Below are 14,611 nucleotides of genomic sequence, written 5' to 3'. Positions count from 1 at the left end.
TATATAATCCTGCTTCTATCATCATTGTATTCGGCTTTTTTTTTTTTTAAATTTCTGAAGAAGCTCATAAACCTATTAAGTTGGATCAACTGTGCCTAATACATGAGATCATTTCCCTGAAAGATTCTAAAAATACAAAGCATAAGGTTTCAGTATTTATCAGGGTCTTCAACTTAAATTCTGTTGATTTTGCATCACTCCTTTCCTCAGAGTACAAACGTTAAGGACAGAGTACAAAGTGGTCCTGAGTCCCCAGGGCACAGGGCATCAAAGTCTTGCCTCTGCTGTTTATTGAAATGGCTTAATAAAACAGAGGGCCTGCAAGGACTGACCAGACTGTGTGACTATGTTTCTCTACCTGGCTGTCCACCTGCCTCTTTTTCTGCTCATTTTATAGCTACCACATATGAGAAAGCTAGAAAAGGTATGAAAAGATACAGCTGGAAGAAAGCCACGCCATCTTCTGTACCTGGGAGAGCTAAACTTGTTTTAGGTGGGAAGAGACTTGGATCCAGTAACCTGTACATACATTCTCACAATATTTCTGGCAGGAATGAATTGATTCACTTACAGTCCACGAAGAGTTGCTGGGCAAAGACAGGATGGGGAACAAACACTAACTTAGCATTCTGGTACTTGCTCAGAGCTTTCATTGGTTTGTTATCTTCAAAAGCCCCCCAGGCTCACCCCCGAAGCTATGTCAGGAAGTGGCTGGGGGCAAAAAATTGAGTCTTCCTACCACAATAATTTCTCCCCAAAAGCCAACCCACTTATTTTTAAGACTAGTCTTTGACATAATTGCCAGCTAACTGATTTGCCATTTAGTGTAAATTAAAGCAGCTTGGGAAGAGTTTAATTTTATTAATTTTGATATACAAGCTAAGGAAAACAGCATGTTCTTGCTTTACAAATTTACCTTCAGGAACTGTAAGCCTTTGTTCCTTTCTCCCTTTCCCCACCCTTGACAAGATTACTATCCCCTGCGCTTTTTTATGTAAAAAATCTGGAGCCACATTATATAACAGAGGTGGGTAATATATTACTATCAATTTTTGAAAAAATAGGAAACACGATCACAGGAGCTTTTGGATTTCTAAGCCAAATACACAGCCCAGACTAGAACAACTCAGGCTGCCTGTTGAAGCTTTCCACTCTCCATTTTTAAATATTTAATAACCAAATATTCACATGGGTAGCTTAGACACATAAGTTGATGCAAGCAGAAATACAATGATCCTTTTTTTCAAATTCTTTGTGTTCAAAATAGCAATAAGAGATAAAACTACTAATGACATGCTGCCAAGCAGTAACAGCCATTCTAGAAAATGACACAGGCATTCAGGGGCAGAGGTATAGGGACACGCCCATTTAACTGCACCACAAAGAACAGGAAACAGAAAAACAGCACTTCTGGCCAGAAGTCAATGCTAATTTTTTTAAATAAAATAAAACATGTCTCTAAGCAAGCTCCACATCCAGATTTCATGCGGATTGGATCAATGCTACATATACACAGCACCACAAAGCATTTGAACAAGTGGGAATCTTAGATCATCTCAAACAGGAGTTTTAAATGCATCTTTAAGCCTTAGAGTCTTATGATCAAATGAAATACTATAAAAGCATATTTATTACTTTAGTTGAGTGGAATGGCCCAGTGACCCTCTTTGGCTCTTAAGGGGATCAGATAAACTCTGTTTGAAAACTATTTTTTCAATCCAATTTCCTGATTTTACAGGACTATCTGAAAACACACCGAGATAAAGATAAAATTGTGTGAACTGCAATAGTAGGGGTGTGTGTTTTACAGCCCTCAACTTACTTCTTCATATTCCAAAAACTTGCAATATCTGCTACAGCATCTCAAACTTGAGCCTGCATACAAATTCCCTGGAGAGCTGACACACAGATTTCTAGACTCTACCCCTAGAGGTGCTGATTTAGGGGGTCAGTGAGGATGTGGCCATGGATTTATCTCTATCCAGTTAAGTGGTGCTGCAGTTGCTGGCCCGGTACTCATATGGACAAATACACTGCAGAGAGAGTCATGCACTTCTGAAAATGGGCACCAAAAATTTCCTTCACAAGGCTCTCATGCCCATAGATCAAGGTGAATGCAAATACCCACTGAACAAATGGCCAAGTAGTGAGACCTCTAGAATTTAAGCTTCATTCCTACCACTGAGCAGCTCCAGTTCTCACTGAAACAGTGCCCAGATGGATCCACACAGCCCTCAAATAAATATCCTTATCCAATACAGAATATTCACACCTGCCAGGCTTTCTGTTTTTTCTTTCCTATGGCACGTTTTAGTAAAGAGGACGCAAGCTGTGGCTTCTTTCTTCTTGACATGATGTCTTCTCTCTGCACCTCGGTCACTGCCCATCCCCCACCCCCTGCTCTGGGTCCTGCACTTCTGACTCTATGGACTACTTAGTGCCCCCACCCCCCCACCCTGTCCCCTCACTCCTGATTGGGAGCCAGCAGAAGACACTGATGAGAGGTTAAGAGGTTAAGAGTGAGGTTGCTTCTGCCTTCCCCAACTTCATCTCAGCCAGGATGCTCTGGGTTGGCCAAAGGACACAACTCCCGTCAGGTGGTTCTCTCCTTCCACTACCTCTATGGAATCCAGTAACTCTCCACCGCTTGACTTTACAGGGCTAAAAGGGGTAAAGTTTCCCAGTTTTAGTTAGCCCTGGGGTTCAGAAGCCCTCCCTCTTACTCTGCCCTCATTCTAGTAAGTCATCATCTTGTTAGATTCTCCTCAAATTGCCAGTTCAAGGGTGCCTTCACTTCCTGCTGGGACCCCACAGGCATATCTCTTTTTTCTCGTGAGAGACCAGGTTTAAGGAGCCCTCCCTGCCAGTGACTTACTCTCCCTACGCTAGTTCCGACTTAGTAAAACTGACCACCCTTCTCTACCGCACACAAGGTTAGGAAGATATAACAATTTTTTGAAATCAAGTCACACTTTGAGAAGATCGAATGTCCTCTCCAACTGAGTTGTAGCATTAGATGGATGCCAAGGTTGACAAGTTCAAAGCTAGGTATGAAAGAAATCACTCTTGCCTTCATGGAGATTACAGCCTAGCAACAGATTTTTTTTTTTAATTACAAAACATATTTATAGATTTCTATTGTGATAAATTCTATGCAGGAGAAACACCAATGCTAAGAGCACTCAGGCAAAGGGGCAGGATGGGGGAGGCCAGTGGGCAGTGGTTTGCAGGGAGGAGTAGAGCAAGCAGGATGGGGGAGGGTGGCTGACGCTGCTGAGGAAACAGATTTACATGAACAAATTTCATCTCATTACGCTCTGTTGTAAGCCTCCTAAAGGAAATTGAAATTTTAAAAGGAAACAGAGACACACAGAAATGTAAGTTGTTTGAAAAAGTTAGGGGAGGGAATTAGAAGATGGAGAGAAAGAGAAACAACTATTTGCCCAGCATGAAACATTATCCAGAAATGGTGAAGGTGGGAAAAAAGAAAAATATTGTGATTGTTACACGTGTTTTCACACCAAGAGAACAAGTCTCTATTTTTTATTTTTGTCTTAAACTATTTTTATTCAATATTCACACTCTACCACGTTTAGCTACCTCTGCTGAAAAATCAGAAGTATTCTAAAAGAATTAGGAGACTTTTTCATTCCCTTAGGACATTTTTATTGTAGTTGTTAAGTTTCCCAAAGAATCATTCTAAGTGCTCAAAATGCTAAAAGGCACTTTAAACAAAGGGGTGGGGGGAGACTAATTTTTAAAACAGCTGAATTTTTCAAGCAAACAAACTAGGTGTTAATGAGGGGGTTTCAACGAGGCCCTTAGACACACAACTGCTCTGCAAATATTTTAAACACAGTACCAAAGGTCACACATCTAGAACATTCACAGGCCCCCCCACCGTGCTTTAGGGGCATCATCTCCTCTGGGCATGTCTAGTCTTCTCTGGGTGGCCCTGGCTCCTGTGTACACAGGTCCCTGCCCTCCCATGTCAGCCACAAACTGCAATAAGTGTGATGCCCAGGATTCGCATCCTAATTCAGCAAAGCATATCCCACTTGTGTGTGATTTATGGAAGGCCTAGTGCTTAAGATGGTCTTCAATTATTTAAAGATAAGACTGAAAAAGCTATAGGCAAGTCGTGGGAAATAGAGCAGGAAATGAGAAGACCCAGGGGGTTTGTCTTCTCTCTTCCTTCTCTCTCTCTGTTCAGTGCCCTTCCCACAGAAGTACTTAAATATGCTTGTCTGACTACTGGAGCTCATTTTTGGAGTTCAGGAAATATGGTTACTGTGCTCACAGGTATCCCAGCTATGTTCACTTCCTTTTTCACCTTTGTTCATTTAAACAGGTCCTGGTAGCCTCTGGTTCAACCACTGCAGATTAAGAGCATATGTATAATTAGCCAGGTCAAAATATTTCCAAATATTCTATCCAGGCTCCCGGCTCCCAGCTGTCATCACCATGCACAGCCTCGTGGCCAACATGCATTAAGAGTCATATGCTGCCGTGAATGCTTTTCACCAGCTGTATTTCACTCATCTTCCCATGAACTCTCGAAGGTGAGGACTAGTATTCTGTTTTACTGATGAAGAAGCTGACATCTTAGGAATTTAAGTTAACTGCCCAAGGTCTCCCAGGTAATAAATGGAAGATGTAGGATTCCACAACTCAGTCTCCACATCATGATATTTATTAATATAGAACTTAATCCTTCAACTGATGCAGGTGTTATGGGCATGGCCAGGGTGGGGTGGGAGGGTGGAGGCATTGTTTCTATAGTAGTAACACCCATGACTGTACACTCTGCGGGTAGGCGCCTTGCCTCTTATTCACTATGGTAACCACAGAGGTTAGCACAGGACTTGACACATAGTAAGTGTTCAAGAAATGTCTATTGATCACTTGTAATCAGGGAAATGCAAATCAAAACTACAATGAGATACCATCTTACACCAGCGAGAATGGCACATATTAAAAAAACTAGCTACAACAGATGTTGGCGAGGATGTGGAGTAAAAGGAACTCTCCTGCACAGCTGGTGTGAGTGCAAACTGGTCCAACCACTATGGAGAGCTGTGTGAAGATTCCTCAACCTGCTAAAGATGGAGCTTCCATATGATCGAGCAATTCCTCTCCTATGTATTTACCCAAAGGACACAGAAACATTAATTCAAAAGGGCACCTGCACCCCTATATTTATAGCAGCACTATTTACAATAGCTAAGCTATGGAAACAACCCAAGTGCCCAAAAATGGAAGACTGGATCAAGAATACGTGGTACATATACACAATGGAATATTACTCAACAATCAAAAAAGATAAACACATGCAATTTGCAGCAACATGGATGGCGCTGGAAGGGATCATGCTCAGCGAAATAAGCCAGAAAGAAAAAGAAAAATACCGGATGGTCTCACTCATAGCAGGAATTTAGAAAACCTAAATAAGGGACCAGGAAAAAGTCTAATTATAATAAAGTAAAAATCAAAATCAACAAGCAACTATAAACCAGAGACACAACTACAGGGATGGGGAGAAGGGAGTAGGATCAAAACAAGGGGGGTGGGAATTGTATGGGGAATATAACCAAGATGAAAATGCAACATTGTGCAAAAATGAAAAATGATGTAAAAAATATATAAAATGGAAAAAAAAGAAAGAAATGTCTGCTTTAAAAAAAAAAGGGCAGGAGAAAAGCAGTGAGGCAGAGAAGGAGGAAGGGAGGAAAATAAATGGGAAGAAGGGTGGGAGGGAGGACCAGAAAAGAAAACACTGTGTTTGGTAAACATGTACAACCATCTGAAGTTCAATTCCTTGATCTGGATACTACCCTTTACTTAATGCCATAAGAAATAAGAAGGCAGGGCCTCCCCGGTGGCATAGTGGGTTGAGTGCCGTGCTGTCAAGCTGTCCGCAGCCTCTGCAGCGCGGGTTCAATTCCAGGCCAGCCAGGGAGCAACCCACATGGTGCGGCAGACCTCTCCTGTCTCACCTGCTGCTCCCTTCAGCAGTATATTTCAGTCAGTCTGCCTGTTCTGTTCCCTGCTCTGTCTCTGGTGAATCCTCTCACCCCCCACACCTCTGGCCTGTACCCCAGTCCTTGTATGCATAAATAAATATTAAAAAAAAAGAAATCAGAAGGGAGTTTTCCAGTTGTTCAAGGAGAAAAAGGAGTAATAAACAAGACTGGGAGCAAAATATTTGTCATATGGTAAGCAGCGTACACAGATCAGCCTGTTCAGGCCACATATAAGTGGACAAAAAATATTCAAACAGCAAAACCCCAAGGAATAATAATGAAGTGGGCACCTTTTCATTCCAGAGGACACCAAAAGTGGGGGCGGCTAGATGGCCGGCGGGAGTGGGCTCCGGGACCAGCCCCGAGGGGCTGTGAGCAGGCAGCAGGGCAGCTTTCAGATTCCACTAATTCTGCAATGTTTTCTCTTTTTGTTCAAACCTAACAAGGCTCATAGATTCCCCTCCCCAAGCCACCACCCCCCCACATACACACATGCCACAAGTATGGAGAAGAATACATTTCACACCAAGATGATGTCATATTCATTCCACAAATACTCCCCACATGTCCACAGTGTAACAAATGCCAGGGACAGAGTAATGAGCAAAGGCAGGGCTGTCAATCTCATGCAGCTTCCCACAATCAGCAAATAAACACAAGAAATATCAGAAAGCAGAGAACAACGCGGAGAATTAAAATAGAGGTCTGCAAGCCCCATGGAGCTTTCAACAACACAGCCAGCTCTGAGGAGTGTCAGCATGGCCCAGCTCTGCAGAAAGAGCATGCCACCAACTCTACAATGACGCAGAACAGGAACAAGACGACATTCTGAGTTTTCCTGGTAGAGCCCCAAAACACAATCTACTCTTCTCCCTTGGATTCTTAGACAGACTTTCCCTTACATAGCGCTGCAGTAAGTGCCGAGCTGGACAATAACAGCTCAAATCATTTTAAGGCAGAGTGAGATCAGCAAATAGAGAGACATGAAGGAAACTCTAGGTAGTGTTAAAGATGGGTTATCCGTCTTTCTGGGAACTGACTTATTTCTCCAGCTACTCCATATGTCATAGAAGACCCTATTAGCTTTAAGAAGTGGTGAAAATCGGGGCCTCCCTGGTGGCTCAGGGGTTAAAGACAGCACTATCAAGCTATCGCCAGCCACTGCAGCAAGAGTTTGATTCCTGGTCAGCCAGGGAGCTTTTCCTGCCTCACCCTGCTGCTCCCCTCAGCAGTATATTTCAGTAGATCTGCCTGTTCTGCTTCCCACTCTCTCTGGTGAATTCTCTCACCCCCCGCACCTCTGGCTTACACTCCAGTTCTTGTATGCATAAATAAATAAATCTTTAAAAAAAAAAAAAAAAAGAAAGGAGTGGTGAAAATCGGAAATAGCCAGCAGAAACTTTATGTTACATCAGGGCCCAAGGGTGCCCTGAGCTCTCACTCAGGACAGAGGAGGCACTGAAGTCTTGGTCAAAGGATGGCAGCTGTTCGGACCAAGACATAGCCTGGCTGAGGCCAGAGCAGGAGGGAGGTCTGGCAATCCATGCCAGCCATGGCATCTCTGGAAGCCACCAGACTGACCAGGACAACATAAGTCCAGGTTTTACAGCTACCAGACAATGACCTTGATTTCTCACTGGAGGAAAAAATGCCACAATCACAAAATCCCAGTTCCCCTTCTCCCGCACCCCACTCAACCCAGCTGAGTCAAATCCACACCCAGGACAAGAGGAGATGGGGACACATCAGATGCTGCATCACAGTTATGCTGTCATCTAATTAAGGTGGCAATTTACAGAAGCAGGCGCATGGTGCAAACATTCTTGGTTTCAAGTACAGAATACTATCATAGCTGCTGGTTAACCCAGGAGTCTGTTTATTCTGTGAACACAACTACTGGAGATTTTCCATAGTGGAGCCATCAGCTCTGTGCTTTACTGGAGAAATACATGAAGGATCTATCCAGGGAGTATCTACTTTATTTTAGGGCATAAAGTATCTCTAAACAACACCTGTCCCATGTTCCCTTTACTCCAGCATTCTGCTCCTCGCTGAGAACTGTGATGTAAACACTAGCTTGAAAGATGAAGGACAACTTCTAAGAGCAAGTTGCATCTAAAAGCAAGCTGCCCCATCCTGGACCCCAGCATCAGCGCTCCTGCCCTTGGTGAAGGAAATGTCTCAAGAGGCAAATGGCCTGGATAGCATGGAAATGACGCAAAATGAGGAAGAACAGAAAGATCTAGGGGAAGAAAAGAAGACTTAGGGAGCAGAAACTAGTCCTCTTCAAATGTTTCAAAGGCTCACATATGGAAGAGGGATTCTCGTGTCACTGCAAGGCAAGGAAAGAACTCGAACAGAAGCCAAAGGGATGCCATGGGGAAAGGCATAGATTTCACGTAGACCAAATGAAAAACTATCTGATGACTACCACTGTGCAAAAATAGAGCAGGTTACCTGTGAAGGCTGTGACTGACTCACTGGTGGTATTCAAGTTCAGTCCCAATTATATGAGTATAACAATCCCTGCCCATTTTAAGCTGTTATTTCATGATTTCCCCCCATAATGTGCCAAGGCTCTGCTAAGTCCATCCAAGTCCACCCACCCTGAAAAACCCAACTCAAGTTCCAACTCCAAGTTGCTTCTGGCCCTTTATTTAATCGTCTCTCCATTTTCTGAATAAAGCCCTTATTTCCTGTACCATTTATCTGGGAGAGAAGCATGTACTGCTCTGGGGCACAATTTTGATCGAACAGTTATCTATCTCTCGTAGATTAATTACTTTTCATGGATTTTATCTCTGCTATCAGACAATAGCTTCATGAAGACACCAACATCATCTTATATTTCTAAAACTAGCCCAGTGTCTTGCATATAGCTGATGCCTAACCTGTGGTTTATTTTCAAGACTCGTCAATGCCCATTCTGCAAAAACTGTAGCTCTAAGTATAAATTTCTTGTGTGCATAAATGCAAGAAACCTTGCGAGTTCTTTCAGATGTCTGGTCCTGATTATTTCATTTCCTGATTATACTCAGTTATATTTTGGTTTTATTGAGCTAAATATTTCTCTCAATTAAAATGGTATTCTTCCACAGCATATTTTTAGAGAAGGGGAAAAAAAGAATGAAAGTTTTAATTAAAAACATCTTTAACCTTTCTTTCCATCGCAAAATAAAAGGAATGGTTCACCAGCAGAAAATGTCATCCAGAAAACCAGCCACATATGAAAGGATTAATTTTTCTCATGGTTGAATTAAACAAGTGCAATTAACACTATTGATTGACTCTGCACACAGAGGTCTTTATGTGACTATTCGAGTTCAAGGCCAATAACAAATTAAGGTGACTTTCAATATGAAAGACCATAAGAAACTTTTCAGCCCTTTTGGGACTTTACATGCCATGCTTGCTGGACATGGCTCCTCCAGGGACCATGACCTATTAGTATACACATCTCTTTTTCCTAACACAGCCTTGGATGTATTTGTATTCCCAAGGTCAGTGAATATTTCATATCTTTATGTTTTGGAGAAGGAGCCAGCTTCATTCCAAAGTCTAAGAAGTTGGAATTCCTCTAAGACACTGCGCTTGAGTATGCCACATACCAAGTCCTGTGCAGACTGAAGGGGAAACACCACAGACCCACTTGATATGTTGAAAACCACTGTATGTGTAGTCAGTCTTCTCAAAAGTCACATCCTGAACATTCCTATGACTTCTTATGCATAGAAAACATCACATGCTGTTTCCATCATACGAATTTTCCAAGACATCACATAAATAATTAGCATGTACTGGGAACTGTAAAAGGCTCTTCCCTTCTACCGTGAATTGCTTCTGGATATGCAGAGGACAGGCAATTACCTGGAGAAATAAGCATTGTGTGAACTGTTCTAAACCCCATATAAATTCCTTCTGAGGGCCAGACTCCACCATATAAATATCCTTCTGAGACAGCACATTCATCACAGGAGTTCTCTGACCTCTGGGCTCCTGTTCCTGCATCACCAGGCAGTGAGGAATGCTGCAATCTAACTGGGGGCTCTCTCTACCATTGGCCCTTTTGAGGGGAAGGAAGGGATTTAAGGGTTTATTTCCTGGTAAAGAACCAGGATTGCCTTTTCTTTAGACAAGGTTAATACCAAATACTACCCCCCCAAATCATGGCCTGAAGAAAGCTAGAAATAGGAAGTTTTAAACTCCCTTTGTTCCCAAGTTAATAAAATTTGGGGGAAATTTTATGCAATCTGATTTTTTTACCCCTACCCTATCAAAGGGAAACATGCTAAATTCATCACACAACCAGATGCACTAAATGAGCTTGTGTTGGGGGCGGGGGGGGAAAGATTAACAAACCCAAACTGTAGGTTGTATTATCTGTTGTGACAGATATTTTCCATGGCCCCACCATATCTACTATCCAGCTTTCTCCACTCTGCTCTGTGGCCCAAATGGGCGTATGCCTTGGTTCTTACAGCTGCCATCCTTTGACTAAGATTCCACTACGGCCTCCTCTGTCCTGAGTGAAAGCTCAGCAGGCCCGCAGGCCCTGATGTAACACAAAGGCTCTGCTGGCTGAGTTTCTGGTTTTCACCACTCCTTAAAGCTAGTAGGGTCTTCTGTGGCATGCAGAGTAGCTGGAAAAATAACTCAGTCCCCAGAAAGTGACATGGCTTCTTGCCCTCTGTCTGGGTTTCAGTTGGGGCAGGAGAGACTGGAGGACTCCCTGGGAAGCCTTCCTCTGGTGGATGGATGTGTTCCTCTGTCAGGCCTCCATCCAGTGGACCCTTCTATATCCAGTTTGGTTCTCTTCCTTTGCCCCTACAGAACTAGGGGTGGTAGCGTCCCCAGAATTTTACCTTTTGTTGGTATTCTTTAGCCATATCTATTCTTTTGTAAATAGGAATTTCTTTCAACTTTCCTGAACTGCCTTGCTGGTCTGAGCCAGCTCTCCTGCCTAGATTCTGTAACATTATTTTTAATCTTGCATCCTCCAGAAATGCACCTACCTAAGAGTTCTACAAACCATGAGCACTAAGGAAGGGTGAGAGGAAAGAAACCCCTGGTTATACATAGTTTATAAAAATGACTCATTTCTTATTCTTTAGACAGTTATCTTATTATAATTCTTTAATCTTTCTAAAGATTTTAATGTAACAAAATCTCTGCTTAATTAAAACATTATATACCACCTCCTAGATACTGCATCCAATAGAACAAGCTTCTGCTTCCAAGGCTAATGGCCCAGACATAGCCTTCTCCCAGCATATGGTCTCATAACATAAATAGCTGCAATAAATATCAGTATAACAATATAGATCATCATGACATCAGACAGTAATATTTATAAAAGAAATGGCCTCCGTCTTTAGAATAAGACGAAAAACTTGCTCTGCCGGACAGCTGACTAATAGATGTTGAAGCTCTAAGTGAAAGGAGTTTGGAATTTAATACAAAAATTGTTCAGCTGTTTCTAAATGACTAAAAAGCAACTCTCAGAAACCTGGGAGATCAACAAGCACTGAAGCATGTTCTTTCCATCAGCGTGAAGGGCTTAAAAGACTCTCCAAATAACATCCTTTCGCCTCTGTATTTGAAATTAAAGACAAGCCAGAAGCTATTAAATGTAACTTTAACCATGCAGAACCCATCTGAACAAAACAGTTCACCAACATCCTCTTGGCTAAGTTTCCTTAAGAGCAAGGTTAAAGGACTGCTGAAAAACAGCACTTGGCTTTGAAATCACAGAAAATGGCATTTTATGATGGATTCTGTGAATTTCAAGACAACTCTACCCAGGGAATTTCCACCATGTTCTCAGATCATGTCTTTGCAACTCAGCTACTCATTTCTGCTGAGAGCTCAGGCATCCAACATAATTTGGGGGCTGGAATACCTCAAACAGACACCAACCCTTTAAGTGACCTGTAACAGCAGACACCAGCACCAGGAACATGGATTTTGTGGAACATGTAGCTGAAGGACCTATCCGGATACTATCTACTTTATTAGAGCATAAAATATCTATAAATGATGTCAGTCCACATTCCCTTTAACCCAGCTTTCTGCCCTCCATTGAACACTGTCATTTAAACATCTGTTTCAAAGATGAAGGACATCCTCTGAAAGCATGTTTCCATTTTGACTCATTATGGATCATATTACCAGCTATACAGTCCTTAAAAAGTAATCGAGGAGAATAATCAGCCCAAGTTTAGTGGGTAATGGTGATATTTCCTTCTGCTTCTCGAACAAGCAGAAGTTCCAGACTAGAGGCTTGGGAGGCTGAGTCCATCTGCTTCAAAGAGACAGATCCTCTCCATGACGTGGCAGTCTCGCCCGCCTCACCTCATCAGCTACATGACCTACCTGGCCCTGTCCTAGATTCACTAGAGTTCTCTAGGCTAATTCCCATGAACATTTAAACATACAATTAAAGAGAAAGGAAGACAGCTGGTGGGGGTGGGGGTGAGCGGAACCCTATGGGTGCTGTGGTAGTTTTAAAAGATGTTGGCAAATTCTATGACATTTCTCCCATCTAGAAGTGGAGTTGACTGCCCCTTGCTCTTGAATGTGAGATGGTTTATGTTACTCAAATCTACCAAGTAAAATGTGGTGGAAGCTGTGCTAGTAACTTGAAAATTTAGGTCTAAAGGTAATACAGCTTTTGCCTGCCATTTTCTCTCTCTCTCTCTCTCTCTCTCTCTCTCTCTCTCTCTCTCTCTCTCTCTCTCTCCCTCGATGTTCGCTTTTAGAATTCAGCCACCATGCCACATGGAAGCCCAGCAGCTATGAAGAGGTGAAGAGGCCCATGTGAAGAGGAACCAAGTTTTCATCTTCTGAACATGTGACTGTACCATCTTGGAAGTGCATCCTCCAGTCTCCAGTTGGCCTGCCCCAGCTGAGGCATGTGGAGCCGAGATGAGTCTTCCCACTCACCGCAGTTCAGACTGGAGATTCATTAGGCATATAAGTGATTGTTGTGCTAATCCTTTAGGTTTTGGTGAGATTCATTATATAGAAACAGATAAACACAACAGATGCTAAGACTCAGAAACTTACTGATAATTCCAACATGGAACCTGTTAAATATGTCCTCATCAAATGAGAGGACAGAGAAATAAGGATGAGGTGAATTCTATAGTTGTCATATATTTTTTTAAAGATTTATTTATTTATTTATTTATGCAAGCACTGGGTATAGTCAGAAGTGCGGGAGGGTGAGAGAATTCACCAGAGCCAGAGGGGGGAACAGAACAGGCAGACCGATGAAATACACTGCTGAGGGGAGCCGCGGGCGTGGCAGGAGAGGTCTGCGTGCCATGTGGGACCCTCACCAGTGGCCAGGGATCGAACCAGCGCTGCAAAGGCTGCGGGCAGCTTCGCAGCCCAGCACTCAACCACTGCACCACCAGGGGAGGCCCCATATTTTTTAAAACTGTGAGAAGCAAAACATAACCCAAAAATCAACTGTGACCCATCACAGTTTAACATTTTACTCACTTGTAAGGGGTGGAAAATTAGAAGAGGGAAGGTGATGAACAAAAACGTCACAGGGACTGGAGAAGCAGACGTTAGCCAGCATCTCTTACCCTCGCCCTTCACTTTAAGATCTCTCAAACATTTCCTCTTTCTTCCCAAGAAGCTTATTTTTGTTGGCAAGCTTATTTATTGTCAATGCTTCTTCCTAGAAGGACATCAGATCAAATTCCAAAAACACTCATTCAATAATAGTCAAGGGGGGAGGGGTTAAAGCTCTGAAACCTTAAGGGTTGTTTTCCCTGAAAACTATCTGGGATACCCTGCCACTTGAAGTTCCTGAAATTCTCCTTCAAGAACAAATGATCACTCCCTACCCTTTTTTTTTTTTTACCCTAGTAAATTTAATTGACTTTGTCTATCTTTTACAGTCACGGTTTCCCCATATTTAGAGAATTATATTTCCCAATCTGTCTTTGTTATGAACACCTCTAAGCTTTGATCCATGCCAAGGCATGCCATGCCATGCCATGCCATGCCATGGCAGGCAAAAGCTGTATTGCCCTTTAGCATTTGTCTTTTTTTTTCTTAGGTCCACCAACTTTCAAAGTCATATTCACATCTGACCTCAAATTTAAAAAAAAATTCCCTGGCCGCTGCAGTCCCTGTCTCTATTTGAACTCTTACAGCACTCACAATGCTTGTCTGGTACTTATGCAGATTTGCTCATTCTCTGCCACTACTGATAGGTCCACTGTAGGCAGGACCATATCATTCCTCTTTACCTTCCTCCCCACCATACTATACATACCCAGAACCCCGCTCTTGAATAGCTTATCTGCTAAACTACTGCTTATTGGACTAGTTAAATGCACTACATAATATGGCAATGGTCCTCTTTCAAATATTTTTATTTTTACCAAGTGTCTAATCTTAAGAAATGAATCTTAGGCAAACTTCAGGCTGAACCAGCCAGTTGGGACTAGTAAGGAAGAGCCTGGGGAGAGTGAGGGGCAACGAAGCAGGGAGGAGGTTGCCTATGCCCCAGCAGACATGTCCAGGATGCCCTGTGTCCTGCCGTCAGGTAGCAGGCAGGATCTTAATGA

At 42.7% G+C, this 14,611-nt stretch overlaps 1 protein-coding gene across 6 annotated transcripts in view; it reads right to left on the bottom strand.

Annotated features, from left to right (window-relative positions):
• The window catches only part of NCALD (neurocalcin delta), a 348,584-nt gene that overhangs the window by 219,290 nt on the left and 114,683 nt on the right, over nucleotides 1-14,611 (bottom strand). The window contains exon 2 of one of the 6 annotated variants that reach the window (XM_054692057.1): nucleotides 13,530-13,713. The exons of the other annotated variants lie outside the window; for them this stretch is intronic. The gene's annotated coding sequence lies outside the window, so the exon portion shown is untranslated. The remainder of the gene's footprint in view (nucleotides 1-13,529; nucleotides 13,714-14,611) is intronic. 6 annotated transcript variants of the gene reach the window in all.

Source organism: Talpa occidentalis, unplaced genomic scaffold (genome assembly GCF_014898055.3).
Source record: "Talpa occidentalis isolate TD23 unplaced genomic scaffold, MPIMG_talOcc4v2.1, whole genome shotgun sequence".
Taxonomy (NCBI): domain Eukaryota; kingdom Metazoa; phylum Chordata; class Mammalia; order Eulipotyphla; family Talpidae; genus Talpa; species Talpa occidentalis.
Note: the sequence above shows the minus strand (reverse complement) of the source record. Positions and strands in the feature narration are given on the sequence as shown.